Source organism: Panthera tigris, chromosome B3 (assembly GCF_018350195.1).
Source record: "Panthera tigris isolate Pti1 chromosome B3, P.tigris_Pti1_mat1.1, whole genome shotgun sequence".
In the NCBI taxonomy this organism is placed as follows: Eukaryota; Metazoa; Chordata; class Mammalia; order Carnivora; family Felidae; genus Panthera; species Panthera tigris.
The window spans coordinates 92,708,638-92,721,950 of NC_056665.1; the positions used below are offsets into that span (position 1 = coordinate 92,708,638).

At 35.1% G+C, this 13,313-nt stretch overlaps 1 long non-coding RNA gene across 1 annotated transcript in view; it reads left to right on the top strand.

Annotated features, from left to right (window-relative positions):
• Window positions 1–13,313, top strand: part of LOC122239263 — a 55,004-nt gene that overhangs the window by 12,030 nt on the left and 29,661 nt on the right. Inside the window, exon 2 of the long non-coding RNA XR_006218212.1 lies at window positions 686–803. This is a non-coding gene — a long non-coding RNA (uncharacterized LOC122239263). The remainder of the gene's footprint in view (window positions 1–685; window positions 804–13,313) is intronic.

The following is a 13,313-nucleotide window of genomic DNA, read 5'->3' on the forward strand; positions in this document are numbered from 1 at the left end:
GCCAAGCAGCCCACTGAGACATCCTGGCACACCAATATATTCCTTCTATCACAATGGTATCAGAAAAAGAAAAATGGCACAGGAGACAAGATGGAATCATGGGAATATCTGGCCATGGCAGATATTTTTCACAAGAATTTTCCATTATGGAAAACAGAAAACCATAGTAGAAAGAGGACCAAGTCATATCACATCTCTGAGCTACATTTTCTTATATATATAATGTTGGAAATATATCAACAACAGCCCACCTTGATCCTAGTGACCATCAAATAAGAAACTGTATGTGAAAGCATTTTGAAAATCATTAAGTATCATTTATCAAAGGTAAAATATATCACACACAACAGACTCTTTACCAACAATAAAGACATGTTCCTGAATTCCTGTTTGGTTGCCAAAATATAAGCCCCTGATGAGTTGGTTGTTTTGTTTTGTTTTGTTTTTCTGATGTGTCTTTATGACCCAAGATTGCCTTGAATAAATCCATAGAGCTTAGTCTGCCATTTTCATTGCTTTCTCTTCTTCCCTTTGTGGGTGGTGTAAAAACTTGGAAGTAAGAATGGTAGCTGTTTCTGATTTCCTAGCTTCTCTGCACTGCCACTGTCGAGATTCATTTTGGGTTTTTTGCTTGTTTTTTTCTTTTTTGTCTCTTCTATTGGTCCATCTTTAACTGAATCTGCAGAAGCTCTAAGCATCAAAGATCTGTGTGAAGAAAATGAATCCAGAGAGGAAGAAATCATAGAAAAAGAATGGTTGAGATGGAAGCTGATAGAAGTTGCATTTGGGAAACAACCTTCAAGGTCAGAGCAACTGTTAACCATTCATTTAACACAGTTACATACTATGTTGAATAGACTAGTAAATACAGATAACAAACAGCACTATTAATATGCAAAGACACTGAGGAACTTATCCTGGAAAGTGGCTGATAAAATGAAGCAAAATGAGAAGACAGAATTTTAAAGTGTAAGGTAGACCAAAAAGCTTTTGAATCCATACCACTTCCTCTAGGAACGTGAGTGGCCAAAAAAGTCACTAAATTTATTCTGTGGTCCAAGTTCTACAAGTGAGCAATGATCATGGTTTTTAAATTTTCAAAAGGAGAACAAGTGGAAATCAAAGTAACTATTCTAATCTATCTAATAATGGACATACCTCCTGATAATCACCACTGCATTAGTCAATCATAATAGTGAAACTGAAATATGTCTCCAAGTTTATATAATACAGCATAAATTTTAAAGCAACTTAAAATAAGGCAATGAGAAAAAGAAAGACAAAGCAAAATACACCAGGAAAAAGAATAATTTATTTGGTCAAAACCTAATCAAATAATACTTGCTGAACATTTACTATATGTGAAAGCTACATTTTATTTTATTTTTTTTAATTTTTTTTTAATGTTTATTTATTTCTGAGGCAGAGAGAGACAGAGCATGAGTGGGGGAGGGTCAGAGAGAGAGGGAGACACAGAATCAGAAGCAGGCTCCAGGCTCTGAGCTGGCAGCACAGAGCCTGACGCCGGGCTCGAACTCACGGACCGTGAGATCATGACCTGAGCCGAAGTCGGACACTCAACCGACTGAGCCACCCAGGCGCCCCTGAAAGCTACATTTTAACTTGAGTATCATTTTGCTAATTCCTCTTACTAACACTATAAAATAAAGGATATTAGCCCTATCTTGAAGATAAAGAAATTGAGACTCAGAGACATTTTTCTATGGTTACATAGCTACAAAGTTAGGTAATAAGCATTCGGACTGACTCCAAATCCTAAGTTCTTTCAGTATAATAACTTACTCTTAATGTAACAGGTTTCTTAAAGGAACAGTAGATTCAACAATTATGAAATGGGTCCCCAGTCTGACTTTGGCTCAGGTCATGATCTCATGGTTCATGACTTTGAGCCCCATGTTGGGCTCTGCTCAGAGCCTGGAACCTGCTTTGCATTCTGTGTCTCCCTCTCCCTCTCTCTCTCTCTGCTCCTCCTCCGCTTGTGCATACTATCTCTCCCTCTCTTTCTCTCTCCCTCTCTCTCAAAAATAAATAAAACATTTTTAAAAAACAAAATGGGTGTCCAAAGCCACAGATGCTAGGCTGTATTTACAACAAATGCTGAGTGATCTTCCTAACAACTTTAGAGAGCATGAATAATATGGTTATTTTAGGGATAAAGAAAAGACTAAAGTGGGGGTAAGTTGGTACCTTTACTGAACACTTTCCGTGAAGCAAGGAAAGAGAATCACCATGAACCATTGATGTCCAGACACATGGGAAAATAAAACAGATTATAAACAATTACTAGGTAACATAAGGGTTGAAATGCCCTAAGCCAACATGAAGAAGTACCAACATACAATTGAAAAAAGAGAAATATATTTTCACTACAGAAGCCAGTGGTCCCTATTTAAAACATTTTTCATTTTCTAAGATTTCAATCATACTCTTTTCTTACTTAAAAACAATTTGGACATTTTTAAGGACAACAATGCAGTGCTCAAAAGCAACTGAAAGGCTAGAGCAGAAAAGAGTTCTTATTCTCTTCTTCTGTTATAATTCTCCACAGTGTCTTAGTTTGGTATCATTTCTTCCCACCTCACCTCAGTACATCACTCTGGCAAATGATAAGGAAGTCAGATAAATGAATATATAAAAAAATTTTTAAACCTTAAAGATTTTCCATTACAAGAAAAGAGCTAAATTTAAAAATTTAGAGTTAAAATTAATCAAAGGGAAATTCATAAACATACTTAATGTATGACAGGAAAATGCTTCAGCGTTTTTAATAGCAAAGTAACAATCACTTTCCTCAGAGATTAATCATGTTAAGTACACATAGAAATGAACTAGAAAATGAGATGCAATGAAAAAGACAACCCCAAAGCCAAAAAAAAATCTATTTTGAACACTCACATAATTTGTATATAAGATATAATTTGTAAAAGTTTACATGATCTACACAATTATCTTTCAATAAGTCTGAATTGTAACTGATACATATAAAAAAAAAATGAAACTGGAAATCAGCCCAATTGTCTGTCCTGCTTTGAGAACAAAAGAACTGATACTATGTGGATGTTGAACATGAAGTATATGGTACAAGATCAATGAACCTCAAAAACACTGTGCTAAAGGAAAAAAAAAAGCCAGATTCAAAAGACCATACATTTGACAATTTAATTTCTATGAAACGTCCACGATAAGTAAATCTATAAAGAAAGAAGGTAGATTAGTGGTTGCCCTGGGCTGGGAGAGCGACTGCAAATGGACAAGAGGTTTCTTCTGGGGATAATGGAAATATTCTAAAATTGGATTATGATAGTTGCACAACTCTGTAAATTTACTAAAAATCATGGAATTATACACGTCAACAGAGTGAATGTTATGGTACGTAAATTATACCTCAATAAAACTGTTACAAAAATTGTTTTTAATTACAGTCCTACCAAATGCCAGTTTAAAATCTGAAAGGGTTCCTTTCCCCTTTGTTAATGTGAAACATTAATAGTTCTCCAACAAAAATCCTCTCCTGTCATTTCTCATGAGCCGAAGGGTCCAACAGAATGGTATTTATATTTCGTTTTTCTCTGAAGCCCTCCCTATACAAATTAAGATAAATCTCAATGGAAACCATGAGCCTCTGAAACCACCAGGTCCACTTTTCTATATCACTAATAAAAGCCTACAAAGGGTCAAATTTAGGGATGGATAAACTGGACTAGGAGAATACTTATTTCTATGCATGTCTGACCACATTCAGAATACATTATTTGAATAAAATATAATTGCTCTCTCTTAAAGTACTTTATATTTTGGACTATAAGTACTCTTAAGAATAAGATTTTTGAGACTATTATTCATAAAGTTACTTTCTTAAGTTTTCAAAATTAGTGGTAATGTTTTCTGGACCTGAAAAGGGCTTTTTAAGGTCTCACTTTTGTATTATAGGCCACGTCAGGTTGGGTTAGTCGTGCTCATTAATGAGAAATCTCCTGGATTTAATGGAGCAGTTACAAAGCCAATTTGAGTAGAAATAAGTTTGATAGTAACAGAAAGGGCTCATCTTCCGTTTGCTGTTTTAGGAGATATACAGATACTACTCCTAACAGCCAAACTAGTTTATGCAAAGACATTGTGCTTTTTTACAACAAACAATCTCAACAGAAGTAAATATCTTCAAATCTTGAGGGAAGAATAAATTTCTTTGAATACAAATATAGCTGCTCTGTAACTGTAACATAAGCATATACTACTAAATAAAAGATGTAACAGCAGTCATTAAATTTACCATTTAGTTCATAAGTAGAGTAACAAAAAATAACATACAATAAAGGAATAAACCAGAGATAAAGGTGAGGCAAACATCACCAAGAGGTAATGGTCTGTGGGGCTGAGAAGAGGCTTTGAATGTTAGCAGGGATTTGCTTTGAGGTGAAGCTGTTGAATATCATTTGACCTTTACCATATTCTTTACTGAAAAATATTTGCTTTCTTTTTAAATACAAACCTTCTTCCTAAACCACCATTCCACTTGAAGTAATTGCTTTCCAAGCCTATGGACAACGGACTCCCTAAGATTTCTTTCCATTGACATCCTGGATTAGGTTCACTGTTTCTTTAGATTTCATAGTTCTATCTTTCTCGAACTGTGTTTTTCTTTAGATAAAACTCATGCTCACATAATTTTTTAAATAACAGGTATTTAAGAGGTAAACTTGCAAAGCTCATTCTAACCCAAGAAATATCTCTAGATGCCTCATACTTAATAGTCTGGCATTAAAGCTTCAGTCATTTCCTCTCAGGACCATCCAGCACCGCTTTGCTGTCATCTAGCATCCAGGTTGCTGGATAAGCATCTGACACCACTCTCATTGTCCCTCCTTTGTAGGTAACCTGTTTTCTCTCACAATCGTATTGTTTTCTTTGGTGTCTTACAAGTGAACCAAACTGTGACTCATCAGATTTCAGTAAACCCTGCTTTCTAGTCTGAAGGCTTACATCATCTTTCATAGCCTCAAGACTTTTATTTTTATTTAATTTCTTCTGTTCTCTTTCTCTGAAAACCCCACTAGATAGATATGATGAACCTTTCATGCTGATTTTTTACGCCTCATAATTTTTCAACTCCTATGTTACTTCTTTTTGACTTTTAGCTCATATTTTCAGATGTTCCCTTGATGTTTTTCCTCCAGCCCTTCTATTAAACAATTGTTTTTATTTCAGCAAGCATATTTAAAATTTTCAATTCCTCTTTGTTTTCTAATTGCCCTCTTTTAAAGCAGTATTTTCAGTATTTAAGAATATCATATCAGGGTGCCTGGGTGGCTCAGTCTGTTAAGCATCCTACTTCAGCTCAGGTCATGACCTCACTGTTCATGGGTTCAAGCCCCACATCAGGCTCTGTACTGACAGCTCAGATTCTGTGTCTCCCTGTCTCTCTGTCCCTCCCCCACTCGTGCTCGCTTGCTCTCGCACTCTCTCTCTCAAAAATAAACATTAAAAAAATTTTAATAAAAAAAGAATATATCAATCCAAATCCCTCTGAGAAATGAGTTACAACTTTTTAAATTATCCTATTTCCTAGATTATCCTGATAGTTACATTTGTTGGATCCTCTTTCTGTCATTGGCTTGAACAGGTTGGAAAGATTTTTGATTGCCTGTTAATATTTATGAGTAATGACTAAGTTAATTATCAGTTACATCTCTGCCATGATATAGTCCAATGTTTTCCCACAAGTCTTTCTGCTGCATGAAAAAGCTGACTCTAAATTCTGTGATTGTAGCCAGGGTATTGCCACTGGGATATTCAGATGAATAAATGGGGATCCAGCAAACCAAATGGATATGTTCTCCATGCTAACATAAGGAGGGCTCCATCCTGTAGTACAAATACTCAAACCAGGAAACTTCTGCCTCCGTAGACGGCTCAATTGCTGTAGTGGAGAGAAGCTCTGAGTTGTGGCTACCACTCAGGTAGGTGGGGGTGCACAATTACGTGCTCCAGCAGGAGGTACTCTGTGGCAGGAGGGAAGGAGAGTGGGCAGTAAATAAAGGATCTGTCCCACCTTTCAGCATAGAGTCCTTTAATTCACTGCTTGTGAAGTGCCCCCAGCATGATCTTGCTCTTGCACTTATTGACTTGGAGCCTGTCCAGGACTCCTGAGAAAGGCTACTCTATTGGCTATAGCCTTTTGAGGACATAGAAAAGTAGTTCTCAGCAGCTACTTTCCCCTTTATGCTTTATGCACCATTTCTAGTTCCAATTTACCAGAAATCTAAGTCTGTAGTCCACTGGTTCCAGCCCCACTCCATTCTCATAACTACACCTCATTGTTTGCATTTACTTTTTTAAATCTATCTATACATTTATGAATTTGTAAATTTATAAATATATATATAAATTTATAAATATATATATATTCAGTATCATTTGGGTAATTAAGGAAGGGAAAGAAAGAAAGAAAGAAAGAAAGAAAGAAAGAAAGAAAGAAAGAAAGAAAGAAAAAATTTTTCTTCAGTATCCACCATATTGAATTATATATTCAAATGTATTGACTTAATAAGATTTGGGGAGCTTTTTATTTCTCTTTCTTTCTTTAATATAAGAACTGAGGATGTGAACACCTACCTCAGAAAAGATTTTTCCTTAAGTTTATTTATGTATTTTGAGAGAGAGAGAATGCCAGCAGGGGAGGATCAGAGAGAGAATTCCAAGCACTGACAGTGAGAAGTCCCATGCAGAGCTCGAACCCACAAACTGCGAGCTCATAACCTAAGCTGAAACCAAGACTCAGACGCTCAGTTGACTGAGCCACCCAGCCGCCCATACCCCAGGAAAGATTTTAAAGAGGGCATAATGTTAAGTAGAATTTGTATCAGTTTTTTATTTATTTATATTCTTGTTATTCTGCTATGTCCCAAAGATGTTATAGTATATTTAATACAAAATAGAATGAAATTTAAAAGAGGAAAAGGTAGGAAAATTGGGATGAAGTGAAGATCACTGCTGAGCAGATAGAATAAGACTGGATGAAGCTAGAAATAACTTTAGAACACCAAATGCATTCTTTAAGATAGAAACCAAATTTAACAAAAAGTTTTCTAGCAACCAACGCAAATAAAAACTGTCTGTTACATATATCACTGCTTTCACAAGATAGAAATAAAGCAGCTAAGAAAATATATTTATGATAGATTTTTATCACAAGCAATGTAGTGAATAGCCTCAACAATAAATATAACAATAATTTTCATAGAGGAAAGGCTCAGAGGGATAGAATAACCACGAAAAGGAGCAGTTAACCACGTGCTTGGGAAAGTAATAAAGGTTGCCTTATTAGAAATGAGATGGTGATTCTAAAGAAACTGATATCCTCTTCCACTTATCACCTTATGTTTTCTCTATAAAGAATTATATAATATTGGAATCCATGTATCATTGAGGACCTCTAGTCCTACTCTCTATTATTTCATGTTTGAATAAGCAATTAATCAACTTCTAATGGACACTTGCAGTATTGAGAAATTTATTATTTTCCAAGGTAATCCATCCCACTTTTTGATAATTCTACTCATTAAATACTAATTCCATATACTGAATCAATGTAGGCTCCCACCTGTTGGTCCTATACCTGGTTTCTGGAGTCATAAATAAGCCTCACTGCTTGTCATGTGATACATAGCACACTGAATTCTTATAGGAAGCTAGCAGGATACACTGCCTCTCTGTGCTATATAGTTTCAGATCTCCTGTAAAGACACTCTGAGGGCATTTATTATGTGCACATGCTCATTGTCTCTGAGTCAGCTAATACAATAAAAGAAAATTGGGTTCAACAGAAAAGGAAAACATGGCATTGGTAAATAAGAGAGAGCCAATGCACGTTTTATAAATATCAGATTCCTGAAAGCCTAAATTCTTGGGTCTTCATTGATAAGAGGATTTTTTAGTGAATAAAACTTATTATTATAAGTAACAGTTGTTTTGAATTATTTTAAAAGTAAATTATTGTATAATCATATGGTACTTCTGTTTTTAATGTTTTGAGGAATCCCCATGCTATTTTCCACAGTGGCTGCACCAATTTACCTTCCAACCCACAGTGGACAAGTTTTCCTTTTCCTCCACATCCTCACCAACACCTGTTATTTCTTGTCTTTTTTATTTTAGCCGTTCTGACAGGTGGAAGGTGGTATCTCTTGTGATTTTATTTGCATTTCCCCGATGATTAGTGATGTGTATTTTTTCATTTATCATATATTTCTGGGCTCTATTCTGTTCTACTAATCTATGTTTATTTTTGTGCCAGTTCCATAGTGTTTTGATTACTACAACTTTGTAGTATATTTTGAAATCTGCAATTGTTATACTTTCAGCTTTGTTTTCATTTCTCAAAATAGCTTTGGCTATTCAGGATCTTTTTTTGGTTCCAAGAAAATGAAGACACTAATTCAAAAAGATATGTACACCCCTATGTTTATTGCAGCATTATTTACAATAGCCAAGATATACATGCAACCTAAGTGTCCACTGACTGACAAATGGATAAGGAAGATGTGGTATTATATATAATGAAATACTACACAGCCATAAAAAAGGATGAAATTGTGCCATTTGCAACAACAGAGACAGACCTAGAGGGTATTATTTGAAATACATCAGACTGAGAAAGACATATCATATGATTTCATTCATATGAGGAATCTAGAAAAACAAATGAATAAACGAAAAGAATAATCAGACCTATAAATACAGAGAACAAACTCCTGGTTGCCAGAGGATAGGAGGGTACAGGGATGGGCAAAATGGGTGAGGCGAATGGGAGATACAGACTTCCAGTAATAGAGTGAATAGGTCATGGGAATAAAAGACATAGCATAAGGAATATAGTCAATGATATAAAAAAGTTGTATGGGGACAGATGGTAGCTACACTTGTGGTGAGTATAGCATAATATATAAACTTATAAAATCTCTCTGTTGTGCACCTGAAACTAATGTAACATTGCCTGTCAACTATACTCAAAAAATTTTTTTAATAAAGATGTTAGAACTCCCCAAAAAAGTGAATTATTAAAGAATCCATTTTCTTCTTTATTTTCTGAAAAGTTAGTAGGAGTAATTTAGTGCTAAATATTTTTAAAAGAAAAGGGAAAAGCATTTATTTAAAGCCTTTTCTAAATTAGGATCAAGTTTGGAGTAGAATAGCTAAACTATTGTTGAACTCTATTTTTTTTTTGAAACATCAGACTTTATTGTACAAACATAAATTATGACATACACAGCTGTATCCTGAGAATGAAAACTACTAATTTGGACATTGATAAAAGCACATGATATTAGGATAAAAACTGTGACATTTTGTAGATTAAATATATGCATTCCCTTTTTATAATATTAGGGAGCTAATAGTAACAACTAGCTAAAACTAATGTTTTTTTTATTTTATTTTTTAAATTTACATCCAAATTAGTTAGTATATAGTGGAACAATGATTTCAGGAGTAGATTCCTGAATGCCCCTTACCCATTTAGCCCATCTCCCCTCCCACAACCCTTCCAGTAACCCTCAGTTTGTTCTCCATATTTAAGAGTCTCTTATGTTTTGTCCCCCTCCCTGTTTTTATATTATTTTTGCTTCCCTTCCCTTATGTTCATCTGTTTTGTAGCTTAAAGTCCTCATATGAGGAAAGTCATATGATTTTTGTCTTTCTCTGACTAATTTCACTTAGTTCCTTCCACGTAGTTGCAAATGGCAATATTTCATTCTTTTTGATTGCTGAGTAATACTCCATTGTATATATATACCACATCTTCTTTTTCCATTCATCTGTCGATGGACATTTGGGCTCTTTCCATACTTTGGCTATTGTTGATAGTGCTGCTATAAAAACTGGGGTGCATGTGCCCCTTCGAAACAGCATACCTGTATCACTTGGATAAATACCTCGTAGTGCAATTGCTGGGTCATAGGGTAGTTCTATTTTTAATTTTTTGAGGAACCTCCATACTGTTTTCCAGAGTGGCTGCACCAGTTTGCATTCCCACCAACAATGCAAAAGAGATCCTCTTTCTCCGCATCCTCGCCAACATCTGTTGTTGCCCGAGTTGTTAATGTTAGCCATCCTGACAGGTGTGAGGTGGCATCTCCTTGTGGTTTTGATTTGTATTTCCCTGATGATGAGTGATGTTGAGCATTTTTTCATGTGTCAGTTGGCCATCTGGATGTCTTCTTTGAAGAAGTGTCTATTCATGTCTTTTGCCCATTTCTTCACTGGATTATTTGTTTTTGAGTGTTGAGTTTGATAAGTTCTCTATAGATTTTGGATACTAATCCTTTGTCTGATATGTCATTTGCAAATACCTTCTCCCATTCTGTTGGTTGCCTTTTAGTTTTGTTGATTGTTTCCTTCGCTGTGCAGAAGCTTTCTATTTTGATGAGGTCCCACTAGTTCATTTTTGCTTTTGTTTCCCTTGCCTCCAGAGACATGTTGAGTAAGAAGCTGCTGCAGCCAAGGTCAAAGAGGTTTTTGCCTGCTTTCTCCTCGAGGATTTTGATGGCTTTCTGTCTTACATTGAAGTCTTTCATCCATTTTGAGTTTATTTTTGTGAAGGGTGTAAGAAAGTGGTCCAGGTTAGTTTTTCTACATGTCGCTGTCCAGTTCTCCCAGCACCACTTGCTGAAGAGACTGTCTTTATTCCATTGGATATTCTTTCCTGCTTTGTCAAAGATTAGTTGGCCATACATTTGTGGGTGCATTTCTGGGTTCTCTATTCTGTTCCACCGATCTGAGTGTCTGTTCTTGTGCCATGAACTCTACTTTTTAAGATATATCTGTTCCTATATAGAAAGTATATTCTTTGAATCCAAAATGAAATTCTCTTATTTGAAGAAAAATATGTTAATGGAACCACTATTTTAGATTTTACTTACAAAAAAAGCATGGCTTTTAGATACATATACCTCCCCTACCACAAATCCAAGATATCAAATTTATTTCCACTTTTTTAGTCACATTTCATAATAATACACTGTATTTAAAAAAAAGAGTAAATAGTATGTACCATCAAAATATTCCAAGATGTACACAGGTGGCATCATTCACCCTACAATCTCTGGGATGTGGTGCTGGGCAAAGCAGGGCAGCCAACTGTATGATGGCTATAGGTCTCTACCATTCACACTCTGAGCACACAATCTAAGGACCACGGGATAAAGACCATCCTTTAGTCCTCACACCCTCCTCCCTTCTCCTTGTCCCTTGATGAATCACTGAGGCTTATAATATCCTTATCTAATTCTCTCTGGAATATGACATAAGGGTATTATTTTAAAAATCCAAAAGAGGAATCAATGTTAACGCTATCATGGAGAAAATTGGAAACTATTTAAAGTGTCAAGGAGCAGAGCTGAATTTAAGTGTCTATGATCCTTGACATTTACAAAAGCAGTCAGAGATCCATGGCTTTCTTTTTTAATATAAAACTATTTTCTTTAATAGTAACATTCACTTAGACACTGACAATCAGGAGCATTTAGTGAAAAATAAATTATCCCATCCTTTTATAATGAACAGATATTTGTGTCCATCCAGTTTGGAGTCACCCAGTTTCACAGTTTCCCAAAACTATATACTTACAGTGTTACTCCCATACTTCCCACAAAAAGCATGCCTTGGTGCATCTAATGAAGAGATGGGAAGAGATTAAACAAGCTAAGGATAGGCATTCTGGAATGAAACTTATGTGTCTCTAACACATTTTAGAAAAAAAAAAAAAAGTAGGGTGAGTTTTGATTCATATTCATTTTATTTAAAGTAATAATTTTCCTTTTGACAATTCCCAGTGGTATTTACCCTATTGAAATCTAACTTGTCCCCTCACCAATGACTTAGGAGATGCAAATGCTTAAATTGGTCAACATTCTACAATATTATGCTTTGAAAAGCAAAATTTTGACATCAGGGAAGATTTCACATTATTGACTCTTTAACAGGACTGTCAATTCTTCTTCTTCCTTTCTCATATTTCGCTCTAGCTGCTCACTCACAGTTCCCAAATCAATAAAATTATAATGGAATTGATTTTCAATTGTAATTCTGAAGTAGTTCTGTAAGAAATCCTCCTATAACTTAAAAATAAAATTAACTGCTCTTACGGGTATAACTGATGAAAACAGACTATTTCACAAATGGTACTTGTACATAAAAGACATAATAGTTCATAAAGCCTGGTAAAAGAGTAATTTTTAATCTCATAGTATTGAACTTTTCAGGGAAACCCCATTCATCTGTTTTCATCACCCTGTTTTCTTTCTTGTTTTCTTTATTATGTACCATCTGTCTAATTATTCAATTCCACTTTTTCCCCAAAAGCCCTGATGACATTAGTTGTTATTACTACCTGTTGGTTGTGTTTAATAAAGATTATAGACAAAAGGTATAATAAAGGAGAAAATAAATTTGCATTATCTCATTTGATCCCAACAACAGAACTCTGAGGAAGGGAGGGAGGGCGGGGGGGGGGGGAAGGAACAGAGAGCATTAAAATTATGGCCCTTTCACATGAAAAAGAAAGCTCAGAGATCAAAAAACTTGCCCAGAATTAGAAACTGCTGTCAGAAACTGAACTAGATTCCCTATCTAGTTTAGTTCTCTTTCCACATCACTATGAGTCTCCTCTATAAATGTTCAAGATAGATAATGTCCATTACTAAATTTCTTATCCTCAGTCTTTCATAAAGAAAAGGGAAACTCTGATTTGAATCAAAGTACACAGAATCTGAAGTATTTCAGGTAATTTGAGGACACATACTTTCTGTAAGTTTCCAAAATCAGACGTGTAAGGGCAATTTCTATAGGCGAGAGAAATCAATTAATCTACTTTCACTGGTATTACTTAAATTTGTGCCAAATGGTTTTCTTTCTGCTCAGATATTATTTAAAGTACTAGAGCTTGTGATATTTCAGTAGTTATATTTCTGTTCTTCTTCCAAAACTGGTCATTTCTAACACACCACCATGCAGTATTATGTATCTTTATAATCTACCTCAAGATGGTGAGCATGTACCATGAACCAAACATGGGTATAAAGTTGTCTTCCGTGTTCTACCCACAGCAGCACACATTTGTAAAGCATGCTTCACCTATGCAACATCATTCAATAATGCCAAGAGGAAACATGTTTATGTATACATGTATGTCTTCATTCTGGTTCATTTCAAGCATTGGAAGTTTTGGCATTTCCTGTGCTTTAACAAAAAGTGATCTGCATGAGTAACCTTACACTATGAAATGCTTGAAAATTTTA